The sequence below is a fragment of the Mus musculus genome, chromosome X, assembly GCF_000001635.26.
Source record: "Mus musculus strain C57BL/6J chromosome X, GRCm38.p6 C57BL/6J".
Taxonomy (NCBI): domain Eukaryota; kingdom Metazoa; phylum Chordata; class Mammalia; order Rodentia; family Muridae; genus Mus; species Mus musculus.
In genome coordinates this window covers 38,086,018-38,102,171 of record NC_000086.7, presented here as the reverse complement: position 1 = coordinate 38,102,171, position 16,154 = coordinate 38,086,018, and the positions used below count along the sequence as shown (strand labels likewise).

The 16,154-nt window shown below is 43.9% G+C and overlaps 1 pseudogene; it reads right to left on the bottom strand.

Annotated features, from left to right (window-relative positions):
* Positions 12,098 to 12,330, bottom strand: Rhox11-ps3 (reproductive homeobox 11, pseudogene 3; annotated as a pseudogene).

Genomic DNA, 16,154 nt, shown 5'->3' with positions numbered 1-16,154 from the left:
AACTTTCCCCAAACTGACCAGATTCCCTAGGTGCCTCTATGCCAGAGTAAACAATAAAAGCAGAGTCCCTTGGAGAAAAAGAAAGGCTGAGCTGCAAAGAAGACTCCAGACCAGAGCAGCTGCCCCCAAAGAAGCAGGCAGTAGCTGTGCTTCCTGCAAGGGGTTTAGACCAATCAAGGCACCTGGAAAGGTTATGCTCCAACCTGTCGAGCTGAATGCAGCCTGTGCAGTTGCTCCAAGTTCCCCGTTTTGTTAGTTCTCTGTCACCTAGGATGGGGTGGGCTTTGGTGATACAGCTGTCTTTGAGACATTTCTCCTCCTGTAAATAATCCTTCCCCTACACTCCTGGAAGTAACCCCAGTAAAACACATTGGTTCACCAAGTTGGACTTTGATGGTATCCATACTTTGGGCCATCCTGGGCTCTCTATTTGCAGTGGGTAGACGAGTGTGTTTTGTCACACAAGAAACAGTTGTGTCACACATCCCATGCAGGTACTTTGCAGGTATCTCTAGAAAGCCATGCTAGCCAGCTGGTGACGTCATGGCAGCCCAAAGAAATAACCAGCGTCTCACAGCGGCAGTGTCTCCTGTGATAAAGGACTTGCTTCTCTAATTCCATGCTCCTGTCTGCATCCTATCTTCAGATCTTCAATTGAAATTCAGCCAGATGTTTCTGTGATATGTGGCAGGGTTGTGTGTTATCAAGTGTCCTCTCTGCGTGCATGTGTCCTGTCTCCCTTCTACCTGCAGATTTCACAAAGCTGGCTGTGGGACTATATCACCCCAACCATGCCTATTTCTTCCCAGCCTAACAGTTATCCATTTGCTCTTTTTGCTGTGGGTTTTAGGGAACACCTTTCTTTGACTTTAACACTGACAGGTGATGCTTTGTGGGCCTACAACTGCAGAGTGATTGAAAAAAAAATCTAGTGGATAGGAGTTCAGACATTTAAAGGACACATTTTTTCCATTCCTGAAATGTTGGGATGGAGAAGGGCCCAAGCCATTGTAAGAATATGCAAGATAGTAAGGTGCCATTTAGATACAAATAAAAAATTCTCTTAAATTTTACTTTCACATTTATTTTATTTTATGTGTATGAATGTTTTGCTTGTCGGTTGCATGTATGTATGCTTGGTAACTATAGACGTCATATGGGTGTGCCATGTCCCTCTGGAAGTGGGGTTACAGATACATGTGAGTTACCTGTGTGAATGCTGAACCCAGCTCTTCTTGAAGAACAGTTGTTACTCTTTGCCACTGAGACATGTCTCTAGTCTGCCAGTAATTCTTTTTAGCATAAATATATCTCTAATAATGTATAAAGAATACACATGAAACAGGAAACCATGGTGTGTGTAGTGGTATATGCCTATGGCACCAGCATTTAGGAGTCTGGGACAAGACAGTCTAGAGTACAAGGTCGGTGTGGGCTACATACTAAGGCTCAGTCTCCATGCCATGCATTTATCGTTTACCTGTATTTTAAATATACCTTAATGGCTCTCTAATGAAACTACAACTATAAAATGGATGCACCATTACTTGACGAGCTTGCAATTGTCCCCTTTCAAATTATTCCATGGATATTTACCCATGATTCAAGAGGGGTCCAGAAGAAAAATATATATTGAGCACTTTATACATAAATGCGCGCGCCCACGTAATACACAAAACACAGGCAGAAGCACTGGTGGCGTCACGCAGCCTTTTCTGCCCTGTGTCTTTTACCCTTTCAAGTATGTCAGGTTCTGCATTGAGGATGTCATGGTCTATTATTCAGCAGAGACTTCAGGAGACACGTAGGCAATGGACAGTTCTAGGAGAAAGGCTTTCCACAGCTTTATTACACCCATATTTAGAATTTGACCCCAGGCCCCAGGCCTTGGGGAAAACCTGCTGGATTTATGTGCTTTTGTTTCCTTAGGTTCATCTGCTTTGGACAGCTGCATGTGGCAAGTCCCAGAGTAAACAGGAAAGTTACTTTTTCACACTGGACAGAGCTTCCATTTTTTCACCTCGGGAAAGACTCTTGCTAATGGCCTAGCAAACTTCTCTAGTCTCAGAAACCAGAACATCCTAGGAAAGGTCTCTCTTTCTGTAGCTAGGGGCTGCATAGAGAATCCTTCTGAGGACTGCCCATCCAAGGGTGGAGAGGCTGAGAAGGGTATGAAGTGATGTCTGGGGCACAGAACCACAAAGAAACAACCCTTCCAAAACCATTAGCCTGTATCAGTTAGCTCAAAGAGCACCTCAGTAATTTCCTTACAGATCCACAAACACAAAAATGTTTAGGGAGCTTGTAAATCTACAAGCCTGTGGGAATTAATTGCCTATACAGCAATTGGATCCTGCACACAATTGTCCAATCGCTAGAGAGGTATATTGGTTCTTGCTGTATGTTGGGTAAGTCTCTCGTGGTTCACTGCACTGAAGGTACTTAGGAAATAGACTGCAAGAGCATGGAAGAGCTTTGAAGCATCTGCTCCCCTAGCTGGGCTGCCTTGTCTGGTCTCAGTGGGAGAGGAAGCACCTAACCCTGAAGAGACTTGGTGTGCCAGGGAGAGGGGACACTCAGGAGAGGCCCACCTTCCCAGAGGAGAACAAAAGGGGGATGAAGAAACGAGAGTGTGATGGGGGGGACTGGGAGGGGGCAGTGATCAGTATGTAAAATGAATAAATGAATGAATGAATGAATGAGTAAACAAATAAATGGAAAAAGGAAAGGGCCCAGATTATGTAATTTAAAAATTAATTTTCCTCTTGAATGCTTTTTAGTCCATACAGTCTTATAAGTATTTGACTTTGTTCATCTCACTAACAGCTCTCTTGGCTGATCTCATTCTCTAATGTTCACATGGTAACAGACAATGCGTGTGATGCCGCGAGGAAATGAGGCTTGTGAAAGTGGAAACAACAACAACAACAACAATAGCAACATCCAATAATAGAGCAGAGTTCTGGGCCAGGGAGGAACCATTAGTGTTCCCCCTTCTCACAGACTATGGGAGGGGCTGAGAACTAATGGTTTCTGGAATCATAGCTTAGGCTGAGAACTAATGGTTTCCAGAATCATAGCTTAATCCAGACTGGAAGCTGCCACTCAAGGCAGCATACAACGCGAACAAATAAGAAATGAAATCTCTTACATTTATGAAGATGGTTCCACGAAATGTGGTCGTAGAAAAATAATTTAATAAAACACTAGAAGCACGAGGTGCAGATACCCATTGCTCTAGGAGGGGCCCTTGTTGGAGGGAGCAGGTAGCTAGCAGATCCTATCTTCTGTGGAAGTTTCTCCAGACTACTTTCCTCTGGCCACTTTCTAAGACCCACTTGGTTTCCTCTACCTTAAGGTTACCCCAGAACATCTATCTCCTGCAACAGCTGTCCCCAAGTATGGGTGCGGAACAACCAAGAACCTAAAACTGCCACCTAGTTTCCATTGATTGCTGCTTTAAGGCCCAGGTATCCTGCCGCACCTCTGCAGAAGTTCCAAGAGGGGTCCTGTCGTTGAAGTACCCAAACAAATCCTGAAGGAATTCTTCAGGGAGTCCTGGGGGAAGACAGCTAACTGCATGGGAGCCACTGAAGTAAGCCTAGAAGACTAAGTCATCAGCAAATGTGTCTCTCTGGTATACACGATGGGATAAAACAAAGGCCAGGAGGACCAAAGACAAAAGACTCTGCTTTGGAGAACAGCAAGCTTTAGGTGGTTAGGTGTTTTAGCCACCTTTCTTCCTCTCCAGTCATATGGCACATTACCTGAGCCACACTGAAAACAGTAGCCTCCCCAGGCTCAGAGTGACCCACCAGAGAATGGGTGCCTCTCTCTATTACTCCTTCCCCAGCCAGTGTGAAGGAGTACTTAGAGATGAGAAATGGAGATGCTATAGTGGGGCTGGGGTGGGTTCTTAATGTCCAGTGCTTTCCCCCACTTCTTATGGCCCTGAGCCTCTGGATTCTTTGACCCTATGTGAGCAGAAGAGAAGCTGCCAGAGTTGCAGAACTTCATAGCCCAGCTTTCCTATCCTTCTCTGCAGTTCTAGGGGGTGTGACAGTGAGAGGGCACGGTCCCCAAACCTTCCCAACTGTACCTATTCTCTTTTTTTCTTTTTCACTTTCCAACTCTCTTTTTAAAAAATCGATATTTTATTTGTTTACATTTTAAATGTTATCCCCTTTCCAGGTTTCCCCTCTGCAAACCTCCTATCCCATCCCCTTTACCCTGCTTCTATGAGCGTGCTCCCCCATCCACCCATCTACTCCTGCCTCCCCACTTTAGCATTCTTCTACACTGGGGCATCAAGCCTTCATAGCACCAAGGGCTTCTCCTCCCTCGGATGCCAGATAAGGCCCTGTCAGCTCCTTCAGTCCTTCCCCTAACTCCTCCATTGGGGTCTCTGTGCTCAGTTGGCTGCGAACATCTGTATCTGTATTGGCGAGACTCTGGGAGACCCTCTCAGGAGACAGCTATACCAGGCTCCTGTCAGCAAGCACTTCTTGGCGTTTGCAATAGTGTCTGGGTTTGGTCACTGTATATGGGATGGATCCCCAGGTGGGGTGGTCTCTGGATGGTCCTTCCTTTAGTCTCTGTTTCACTCTTTGTCCATGTATTTCTTTTAGACAGGAGCAATTCTGGGTTAAAAATTTGGAGATGGGTGGGTGGCCCCATCCCTCAATGGGGGAGGGGGGGCATACCTAACTTCTGGATATGGTCTCGACAGGTTCTTCCCACCCTTTGTGGGGTATTTCAGTTAATGTCATCCCCTTGGGGTCCTGGGAGATTCTTGCTTTCCTGGCTTCTGGGACTTTCTGGTTGCTCCCCACAGTTTCCCCATTTCCCATTGCTACACACCTCTGTTCAATTTCCTGACCCTCTATACATCTCAATCTCCTCCCATGATTGACTCTTCCTTTCTTTTTCTGCACCTCCTCTTCTCTTCCTCCCAAATCCCTCCCACCCTCTACTTCCCTTGATTATTTTGTTCCCCTTCTAAATAGGACGGAACCATCCACTCTTTGGCCTTCCTTCCTCTTGAGCTTCATGTGGTCCATGAGTTGCTATTCTCTTAATCTTCTCTGAGGGGAAGTGAAAGGGACACTGTGGAGATCTGTAAGAAGGTGGGTACTTTCTCCAGTAGCTGACTGTGAGCATCCACTTCTGTGTTTGCCAGGTCCCGGCATAGCCTCACAAGAGACAGCTATATCAGGGCCCCCAATGGAGGAGCTAGAGAAAGTACCCAAGGAGCTAAAGGGATCTGCAACCCTATAGGTGGAACAACAATATGAACTACCCAGTACCCCCGGAGCTCGTGTCTCTAGCTGCATATGTAGCAGAAGATGGCCTAGTCGGCCATCACTGGGAAGAGAGGCCCCTTGGTCTTGCAAACTTTATATGCCTCAGTACGGGGAATGCCAGGGCCAAAAAGTGGGAGTGGGTGGGTAGGGGAGTGGGGGAGGGTCGGGGGACTTTTGGGATAACATTTGAAATGTAAATGAAGAAAATACCTAATTAAAATATAAATTAAATTTAAAAATTAAAAAAAAAGTTGGAAAGGGTCTTAAGTGTTTACATCCTTTCTCAGGTTGCTTTTGGAAAAGCATCACCTCCTGATGTCCAGGAGTCCAGATAGAAATGGAAGCCATGGCCGCTGAATGTGATCCGCAGGGCAGGTAGCAGAGGTGGAGGACGGTTCTGCTGGTTCAGGGGTCGCGGTGAGGGGAGAGACAGGCTCTGCAGCACGATGTGCGTCCCGCCTCCCGTCGCCCGCCCGAGGTGCTGTTGCCTTCTCAGTGCACGCGTGACAGCCGGGCCTGAAGCCTGGAGCGCACGCTTGCTGAGGACCCGGGTCCTTTCCTCCGTTTCACAGAGGAGCATCCTCACGATTAAACCCTAAGTTTTGCACAGATAGAGAGCAGGAGTGTGGGTTTCACCAGGAAGACTCTGCAGTATATATTGTTCTCCTGTCTGGGTGGCACAGTGTGTAAGAGGACTTTATTTTGTTCTCCCCAAAAGTAGTCCCTGTCACCCTTCAGGTCGTTCTGGAGACCCCAGGCTAAAAAATCGGCCCAACACCGGGGGAGGCGGCACTTAGTCCCAGCACTTCGGAGGCAGAGGCAGGCATATCTCTTGAGTTCAATCAAGGCCACCCTAGTCTACAGAGTTCCTGGACAGCCAGAGCCACACAAGGAGACTCTGTCTTGAAAAACCAAAAATAAATAAAAGTCAGCCCAGCAATAAAAAAAAGAAAAGAAGAGGAGAGGAGAGGAGAGGAGAGGAGAGGAGAGGAGAGGAGAGGAGAGGAGAGGAGAGGAGAGGAGAGGAGAGGAGAGGAGAGGAGAGGAAAGGAAAGGAAAGGAAAGGAAAGGAAAGGAAAGGAAAGGAAAGGAAAGGAAAGGAAAGGAAAGGAAAGGAAAGGAAAAATGGAAGCCATGATGGTGGGGTTGAGGTAGCCATGTCAAAGGTTGAGGGTATATTTGGTCAGGATTGCAGCAAATATACTATGGCCCATCATCATTGGTGGGGTAGGAAGTTTGTGAACTAGTGGTATTCTCCAGTAGAACGAACCCTATTTTATTAGAAAAAGTAGCCTAGGGGTGCTGGGGTGCTAGGGGTGCTGGGGGTGCTGGGAATACTCATATACAGGCCCTTGCTCACGGTCATTGGGTAAGCTTCCTTCTGCCTTGTGCCTGTATCAAGTGACACTAGGTTTTCTGGGCAGCAGATCTCCCTGCCTGAGTCCATCTGGATATCCAATGTCCTCTGCCCTTGGCTGTGACTTTTGCAGGTCTTGAGGTGGCCTGGGATATAATATTAGAGAATCTTCCTCTTCTTTCCTCCCACAATCTATTGTCCCCCTAGTTTCTGTGTCACCTGCCAATCCGAGCATCATTTCTGTTGATTAAGAGAAATAAATCTGATCTTCTAAGTCTCCACAGAAGCCTCAGGGCAAGAAGAGGAGACCAGAAGCAACCTCTTTCGGAGAGAATGTTCACAATGGAGGCTGGGGACATGTGGAAGAAAGGATGCTCAGAAAATTCCCAGGAGGCTTTTTCTGAGGAGGCTTCTGTCACCTCTGTTTCAATCTCTGAGTTGTATACAAATTTGTATTTGGGCAAAGAAGTCAGAAAATAGCTTAGGCAAACTGTATGTTAGTGAAGCTGATATCAATATAAATACTCTAAGGGAAATGATGGAAAGTTGGAAGGCCTTTCTTTCTTTCTTTCTTTCTTTCTTTCTTTCTTTCTTTCTTTCTTTCTTTCTTTCTTCCTTCCTTCCTTCCTTCCTTCCTTCCTTCCTTCCTTCCTTCCTTTCTTTCTTTCTTTCTTTCTTTCTTTCTTTCTTTCTTTCTTTCTTTCTTTCTTTCTTTCTTATTAGATAATTTCTTTATATACATTTCAAATGCTATCCTGAAAGTTCCATATACCCTCCCTCTGCCCTGCTCCCCTACCCACCCACTCCCAATTCTTGGCCCTGGCATTCCCCTGTTTTGGGGCATATAAAGTTTGCAATACCAAGGGGCCTCTCTTCCCAGTGATGGCCGACTACGCCATCTTATGATACATATGCAGCTAGACACAGGAGCTCTGGGGGTACTGGTTAGTTCATATTGTTGTTCCACCTATAGGGTTGCAGATCCCTTTAGCTCCTTGGGTACTTTCTCTAGCTCCTCCATTAGGGGCCCTGTGTTCCATGACTGTGAGCATCCACTTCTGTATTTGCCAGGCACTAGCATAGCCTCATAGGAGACAGCTATAATAGGGTCCCTTCAGCAAAATCTTTCTGGCATTGTGCAATAGTGTCTGGGTTTGGTGGCTGATTATGGGATGGATCCCCAGGTGGGGTAGTCTCTGGATAGTCCATCCTTTTGTCTTAGCTCCAAACTTGTCACTGTAACTCCTTTCATGGGTATTTTGTTCTCAATCTAAGGAGGAATGAAGTATCCAGCAATTGGTCTTCCCTCTTCTTGATTTTCTTGTGTTTTGCAAATTGTATCTTGGGTGTTCTATGTTTCTGGGCTAATATCCACTTATCAGTGAGTGCATATCTAATAACTTCTTTTGTGATTGGGTTACCTCACTAAGGATGATATCCTCCAGATACATCCATTTGTCCAAGAATTTCATAAATCCATTGTTTTTAGTTGCTGAGTAGTACTCCATTGTGTAAACATACCACATTTTCTGTATCCATTCTTCTGTTGAGGGGCATCTGGGTTCTTTCCAGCTTCTGGCTATTATAAATAAGGCTGCTATGAACATAGTGGAGCATGTGTCCTTCTTATCGGTTGGGACATCTTCTGTATATATGCCCAGGAGAGGTATTGCGGGATCCTCCGGTAGTACCATGTCCAGTTTTCTGAGGAACCGCCAGAATGATTTCCAGAGTGGTTGTACAAGCTTGCAATCCCACCAGCAGTGAAGGAGTGTTCCTCTTTCTCCACATCCTCACCAGCATCTGCTGTCACCTGAATTTTTGATCTTAGCCATTCTGACTGGTGTGAGGTGGAATCTCAGGGTTGTTTTGATTTGCATTTCCCTGATGATTAAGGATGTTGAACATTTTTCAGGTGTTTCTCAGCCATTTGGCATTCCTTGGAAGACATTTCTAAGGAACAATGAACTTAAAAAACTGAAAACACTGTTGGACGTGAAATGCCATTTTTCAGTGTATAGGCATGCTCCTGTACATGGATGGAAATGGTTAGTGTGAGTTCCTTCATGTGCGTGCCTAAAGGGCACAGAAATTGAGGACAACTTGAGGTGTCCCTCTTTAGATACGGACCATATTCTTTTCTATTTGTATTGAAAATAGATTCTTCTCTCAAACATTCATCCTGACCACAGTTTGCCCTCCCTCCAACCCTCTTAGCTCCCCCTACCTGCCCCAGACCCATTCAGCCTCCATCTCCTCTTCAGAAAGGAGCAGGGCTCCAAGAGACACCAGTCAAACAGGAGAAAGCGTGATACAGTAAAACCAGGCAAAAGCCCTCGTATTAGGGCAGGGCATGGCAATGCAATAGGAGGAAAGGAATCCCATGAGCAGACAAAGGAGTCAGGGATATACCTACTTCCACTCTCAGGAGTCCCAGAAAAGTAACCAAGTTAATAGCCATGACATATACACAGAGGATTTACTGTAGACCCTTGCAGGCCCTGTACTTGTGTTTTCAGTCTCTGTGAGCCCGTATGGGCCTAGCTTAGTTGATTCAGTGGGCCAGGTCCTCCTGGTATCCTCCAACCCCTCTGACAGCCCACATTATTTTTTCTCTTGAGCCAGGGTTTCTTACAGCTCTGCTGTATTTCCTCTTCAAATTGCTGTGTGACTTTCTGGAAGTCACTTGACCACTCTGTTTTATTTTCCCCATGTATAAGATGAGGGCATGAAGGCATCATTCTCATCATGCCTGGCTACCTGATAGCACCCAGGGCTTCTGCCAGGCATGGTGTGCCATCCCCATACTGAGCCTTGGCAATCTAACAGAAGTAACATTAACCCATTCACTGGCTATGCCCTTATGGCACTAGAACACTGTTGCTCATGCAGACTGAGGATGGTGTTTGAGCTTTCTGTGTTTCCTTTCAGGAGACCCTGGACAGTTGGGCTAGCACTGTAGGTCTACGTGCATTGGTCCACTACGATCATTGCTTTGTCTCTGTTGAGCATTTCCCTGCCTTTCAAGATTCAGTGCTGCCACTTGGCTTCTGTTGCTCTGGGATCCAAGAATATTCATTGCATTTGATTTTATCCAGTTGTGACTTCTTCTGACTCCTAGTGTGAAGTGTAACATATAGAAAACAGCAATGGCAGAGCCTTCTTCGCAAGTATGTTTCCTGAAGTATTCACGAAGAACAATCCACAGGGTCTTCCCAGTAAAGAGAAGTCTGTGTTATGGACAAATCTATGCCAGAATTTCCCTGAACCATTGATACCCGTTATCACACGGAGCAAGGCATGTTCATTTACTGTTTGTCTTCCTTTTGTGTTTGTTTCAAAAGTCAGTGAAATACATAATGAAAGCCATGGCTGGATGCATGCTTTGTTTATTTTACTTTTAGAATTATCTTTACACAGAAGCAAAATTATCTGTCTAAATCATTTTTTGAAGTACATAGTTCAACAGTGTATAGTATTTCCAGGTTGTTTTTGGACATGTACTGGAAGTCTTTTTACATTGCCAAACAAAACTAGGCACCCATTAAATGCATACTATTTCCTCTTGTTGGACAGTCTGCAGCTACAAGCATGCTTTGCATCTACGGAATCTGACCCCTTTAATTATATCATGCAGAAACCAGCACTTTTCAGGCTACCATGTTTCATTTTGTGCAGTGTCCTCACTAATATGCTCACACACATTTGGATTTCTCCTTTCTCAAGGATGGATAATATCCCAAAGGGACCTTTACAAAGATGCTACCTGCTTTCTTTATCAACATCTATGGAAGGCTATCTGGGTGTGCAGACTAGCTAGGTTCCTGGGAATCGCCAGCAAGACAATCTAGCTTACTTTAGGCCAGTGGGAGATTTTATATTAAAAGACAAGGGTTTTTTTTGGTTGTTTGTTTATTTAGTTTTTTTTTCTTTATTTTTTTCTTTCTTTCTTTCTTTCTTTCTTTTTTTTTTTTTTTTTTTTTTGGTAGAGCTATCTCAACACATAAAAGTGCTTACCAAGCTATTTTAGGTTTTCTCAGAACTGTTTAAGGCCAGATACAGTGGTGGGCATCGGGAATCCCAGCACACATACAGGGAGATAATGTGCAGAAACAGGAACACTGACTGCAAGTTGTTGGGCCAAATGCCCGAAAAAAAGGAAGCACAGTCTGGAAACAATGGGGACACAGCCTTGAGTGTCAGAGGCCAAAAGGAGACTCCTGAAAGAACATCCATCTACCATCCACAGATGTGAATATGTTCCTGCTCTTCCTTGCTCTCTGATGTCCCTCCCTCTCCCTACCCCCACTCTCTGTCACATGCACAACTCTCTCTCTCTCTCTCTCTCTCTCTCTCTCTCTCTCTCTCTCTCTCTCTCTCACACACACACACACACACATACACACACACATGCACACATGCACACATACTTAATTGGAATCAACTATGTAGAATCAGGTATGGTTTCCTAGGAATGACAGCTGGTGTCTCCTCCTGCATGTTTTACCCAAACCACAAACATGCACACAGCCCACTAAATGTCACAGCTAAGGATGAAAATACCTGTGAGAAAACACACCTGATAGACTCAGTTCTGTTTCTCAACTACAGTTCTTTATTAGATATTTTACATTAATTACATGTGTGAGCATGACACAACAACTGAGCATGTGGAGGTCAGAGGAGAACTTGGGAGACTCTATCCATCCTGTGGGGCCCAGGGACTAAAACCAGGTGCTCCGGAATACCATCATGTCTCTTTACCCACTGAGCAATCTCCCTGGATACACTATGGCGTTCATAAGACAACCTTTGATGCTTTGACAAGATGAAGTCTAATCTAAACAGCCCTCTGTGTGGGAGAACATGATGAAATATGTGTTTGCTGAGTCAGGGCAGGGATAGCAAAATAAAAATATGGAGAAATTATACAAGTGCACTTTTCTTACCAAGCACTGTGTAGCTAGCTCCACCCATCCCCCAAGTTTCAAGCTCCCTACTTTTCTCTGGACAGAGCTGCTGTTTTGTGACCAATGTTTGCTCCTTAGCCACACACAGCTACTATTGCTGCTGGTGCCCAGGGCTCATCTTTCTTGGCTTCCAGATTCTGGTCCCATTACTTCCCCCAAGACTTTCTCACAGAAACCATGGTTGGGGGCTGTATCAGTAGGCTAGGACACAGTAGGATCACAGAAGTCCCAGGGAAGGACCTGACAGGCACCTAGGAGGGTGCGACAGGATGTGAAGAAATGGTAGAACTGCCCATGAATGCTGCAGAGGCAGAGTGTGCCCTCATTCTGCCAGGGAGGGTGTAGCCACTGTGTTTCGAAGCCCCCTCAGCTGCTCTGAGCTACCTTTTGTAGAAATTTTAGTACAACATAGCCTTTTCTGTGGAAAGGACACCCAAGGAATAAATGGAAAATCCTGTACTTTATTGCTAACTGAAGAGAAGGGAGAGAGGGTTGTTTAGGCCAAAATGGGTGTCAAAGTTCTGGTGTTCACAGAAGAGCCCATCTCCCACTTGCTCCTGGAAAATGATGATTTTCTTGGATTCCACCAAGAAAATGACCTTCATGTGAAGGTCACCCTTTGTAGGAGGGGGGCAGGTACCAGCTTGTTTGTTTTACTAATTATTCCTAGATTTAGCTTTTCTAGTGTTGAACCAATCCTCAAATCAGAGGGAGAGAGTTGCTAGAACACTCTCAACAGTTTCTTAAATATTAAGTTCAGATATTTTTCTCTGATAAGGTATCTTTTATCTTAGAGATATATATTTCAAGTATATATTTCAATGTTTCCTGTCAGGTAAATCAGGATTATGTCTAAGAATATTCACATATAATTTTCTATATTTAGAGATATGAGAACATCATTTCTTCTACCTAATTTCTCCTATTCAGAATCTCTATTATGCAAAACCTTTACTGTAAATTAGTGTGATGTCTTTAAGTACTTAAGGTAAAACAAAAAACAAAATTGGCCAATGAAACCTTATAGAATTCTAAAGTCTCTGTGTAGCAAGGGAAAAAATCAACCGACTTAAGAGGAAATCCACAACGTTGGAAAAGATAGTTGCCAGTTATCATCTGATAGATTAACATCCAGGATATACAAAAAGCTTTTAAAAATGAAGAATCAAGAACATAAACTCAATATAGATGTGCTACAGATTTAAATAGAGTTGGCTAAAGAAGAAATAAAATGCTAAAGAAATATTTCAAATGTATCCAACACCCCTAGCAATTAGGGTAATGCAATTTAACATTACTTTTACATTTCCCTAGCATCTTTTAGAAATTGTGTAACCATAATGACCAGTGTAGCTATTTTTCCTAAGGAATCATGGTGGCACTTCTATCTTTGAGGTAACTAAAAGTTTTCTAATTGTACTTAAGGCCTGTTTAGCAGAAGAGAAATTATGCTCAGTATTATAAATCTAGTCAACTGTGTGTATTTAGTGAGGTTACAGCTCTTAGAGTTGAACCTACTATATTGCCACTTTCCCAAACTAATATAATTTCTAACTTTCAATATTTATTTTAATACCCACAAACAAGGGTAGACGTCAGCTATGACTAAAGAAGTATCTGTTTTCATTAGGAGACCACTATATAAAGCCAAAGCTGTTCAAAATGCAGAGAATTACTCGCCAAGTGCTACCTAGCCCCCATTGTACACATTTACAGCTTAACTTACACGTTTTAGGCTGGAGGAATGTGGTGAAAGAGGGAACAGAAGGACTGTAAGATCTAGGAGATCAAGAAGTCTGCTGTGAGATTGTGTCTTCTGAATAAAAAGGGAAAGCTATAGCAATGCAATCTCAATAACTACTCTCGAAACAAAATGTTAATAATTCCAACACTAGTTGACACCCAAACATAGTGGGTGAAATCTTACCTGTCTCCACCCCTAGCTTCAATTGCTGATAAAGGGAGAAAAAGTCTTTCCTGGGAATGAGGCCCTTTATTTGTTGTCCAATACCAAGTGATCATTCCTAAATAACTACACTAAACAGACTCAGCAGTGTGTGTGTGTGCGCGCGAGTGTGTGTTTTCAAATGTATGTAGTAAAAATTAAAAAAAAAGAGGTCATAAATTATAGAGAGACAGAGAGTGTGAGGGAGAGAGGGAGAGAGGGAGAGAGAGGAAGGGAGGGAGGGAGGGAGAGGGAGAGGGAGGGAGGGAGGGAGAGGGAGGGAGGGAGGGAGAGGGAGAGGGAGAGGGAGGGAGGGAGGGAGGGAGGGAGAGGGAGGGAGGGAGGGAGGGAGAGGGAGAGAGTGCAGAGGCTTGGGATGGATGAGAGGAACAAGGGGAGAAATTCTGTAATTAGATTTTAAAATTTTTAAAAACTCTGAAATACAACATGAAGCTCAGAATCTCTGCTCAGGGGACCATAGTCATGTATACAGCTTGATGTGCTTCTACGTTTCTCCCCAAGTTATCCTACCATCAAAAGTCCTTCCACATATTCCCAAGACTGCTGCTCATATGAATAAGGAAATCCAAGAATTTTTTGATGGCTGCTTCTCACCTGTATGCATCTCCTGAGATATCAATGTAGTTATAAATCTAAAAGCAAAGGTGAGTGGTGAGAGCGGATTCCCTGGGGCCATCTGCCTAGTATTGCTGAACAACTCCTTCAGGGAAAGCCAATGCAGTCTCCATCGATGATGCAAGTTTGTCAGCCAACAATGGAGAGAATCATACTGCAGCATCAGCATCAGTGAGGATGCAGGTACCAGGACAGTTAAATTCTACATCTGGTTTCTAAATGGAAGATTTTTTAAAATCAAATTAGTGTGTTTATACAAGTTTGGACCTAGGAAAATTCATTCCTTTTAAGTTCATTTTTTTTCCTTTGTTACTTTATTCAGACCTGCCAGAAGCACTTTTTCAACATCTTAGGAAGAATTTTTCAGAAATATTCAAAAGTGTCTTTGTTTTTCACAGTGGTGAATAAATAGTATGGAATGCTTTGTCTTGTGTATTTCACTAAACAGTTTTTCCAGCGAGAACTCACTGATCTCCATACTAGCCAGAGAGAAAATTCACCAATTTAACTAGAGAAAAATGAGCCAGCTCCAGACACCAGTAAGCCTGTTTGGGAAATCTTTAGCAATTATTTCTCTAGTATCATACGAGAACTAAAGGACATTCCCTAAATTGGCTTGCAGAGCAGAAGCTGAAAGAACCTTACAAACATGCATGCAAAAGGCAAAGAACTCAGAAGCGGCTTAGGCCAAGGAGATGGTCTTCTTAGCAGCTCCAATCCAGTGCAGAAAATCAGGAAAGTACCTGAAAGTTCTGTATTGGGTCCTCTTTAGAATGCTGGAGAATCTACATTCTGATGCCAGACAATGATCACTCTGGAGATGGTAGAATTACTCAGAAAAAGAGAATTCATATGCGCACAGGATTTTCCTTTGACCTCATTATATCTGGTTTTCCAGTTGGAATAAGTCACCCATATTGAGGGATAATTCTCTCTAGAATTACCTCACCATCTCCCTCAAGTGTGCATCCTAGGTAATTCTAAATCCGGTTAAGCTAACAATCAAGGCCACAGACAAGGGAAGTGCCTCCCAAGACTTCAGAAAACATATCTCGCACAAGATGTCAGGAAGAAGTCTGCCGTCCTTCAAATCATATTTCAAAAGAAGCCTCTGTGCCGGGCAGTGGTGGAGCACCCCTTTAATTCCAGCACTTGGGAGGCAGAGGCAGGCAGATTTCTGAGTTCGAGGCCAGCCTGGTCTGCAAAGTGAGTTCTAGGACAGCCAAGGCTATAAAGAAAAACCCTGCCTCGAAAAACAAAAAAAACAAACAAACAAACAAACAAAAAAAAAGCCTCTGGCATCTTGGGTACACTGAAGAAAGCACAGAAAAGGGTACATGGCACAAAAGTAAGAAAATGGTAAGAGTAAGTTTTGTGATGTTAGAGCCAAGGTGTCGAGCTTGCTAGCTAATGCTACTGACTGTCTTGGCACTGTAGAGGAATTTAGATACGTCTCTCAGATGGAGACACAAGAAAAAGGCTAATGAAGAGTCACCAAGAGACACTTTCCAGATCATAGATAGAGAAGCAGGAACAAGCAGGTTGCCTTAGCAAGATTCAACTGAAGTCACCCTTGCAGCTTGGGGTAAGGTCGCCAGGAATAAGAGTGGTAGGCAGAATGATGGCCTCTCATGGACCCTATAAATCTCCTAACCTTGTAGTTTGTGGATATGGCTTCAGAAAATTCTGGATACCCAGTGACTCCTGAAAGTAATTAAAGTTTAGGCCATAAAAAACAAACAAACAAACAAAACGACAACCTTCTGTTCTGGAAGGCTCCCTGGTACACTAAAGAAGACCTCCCTAAACATTTTAAACTGTGACCTTTTTGGACCTGAAATTTTATGTGATCAAAGGTAAACAGGCACAAAACACTTGTACCCAAATCAAACACTGACTAATAATGAACCATGAAGACTTTTACTTTATATACTATAAAAGGG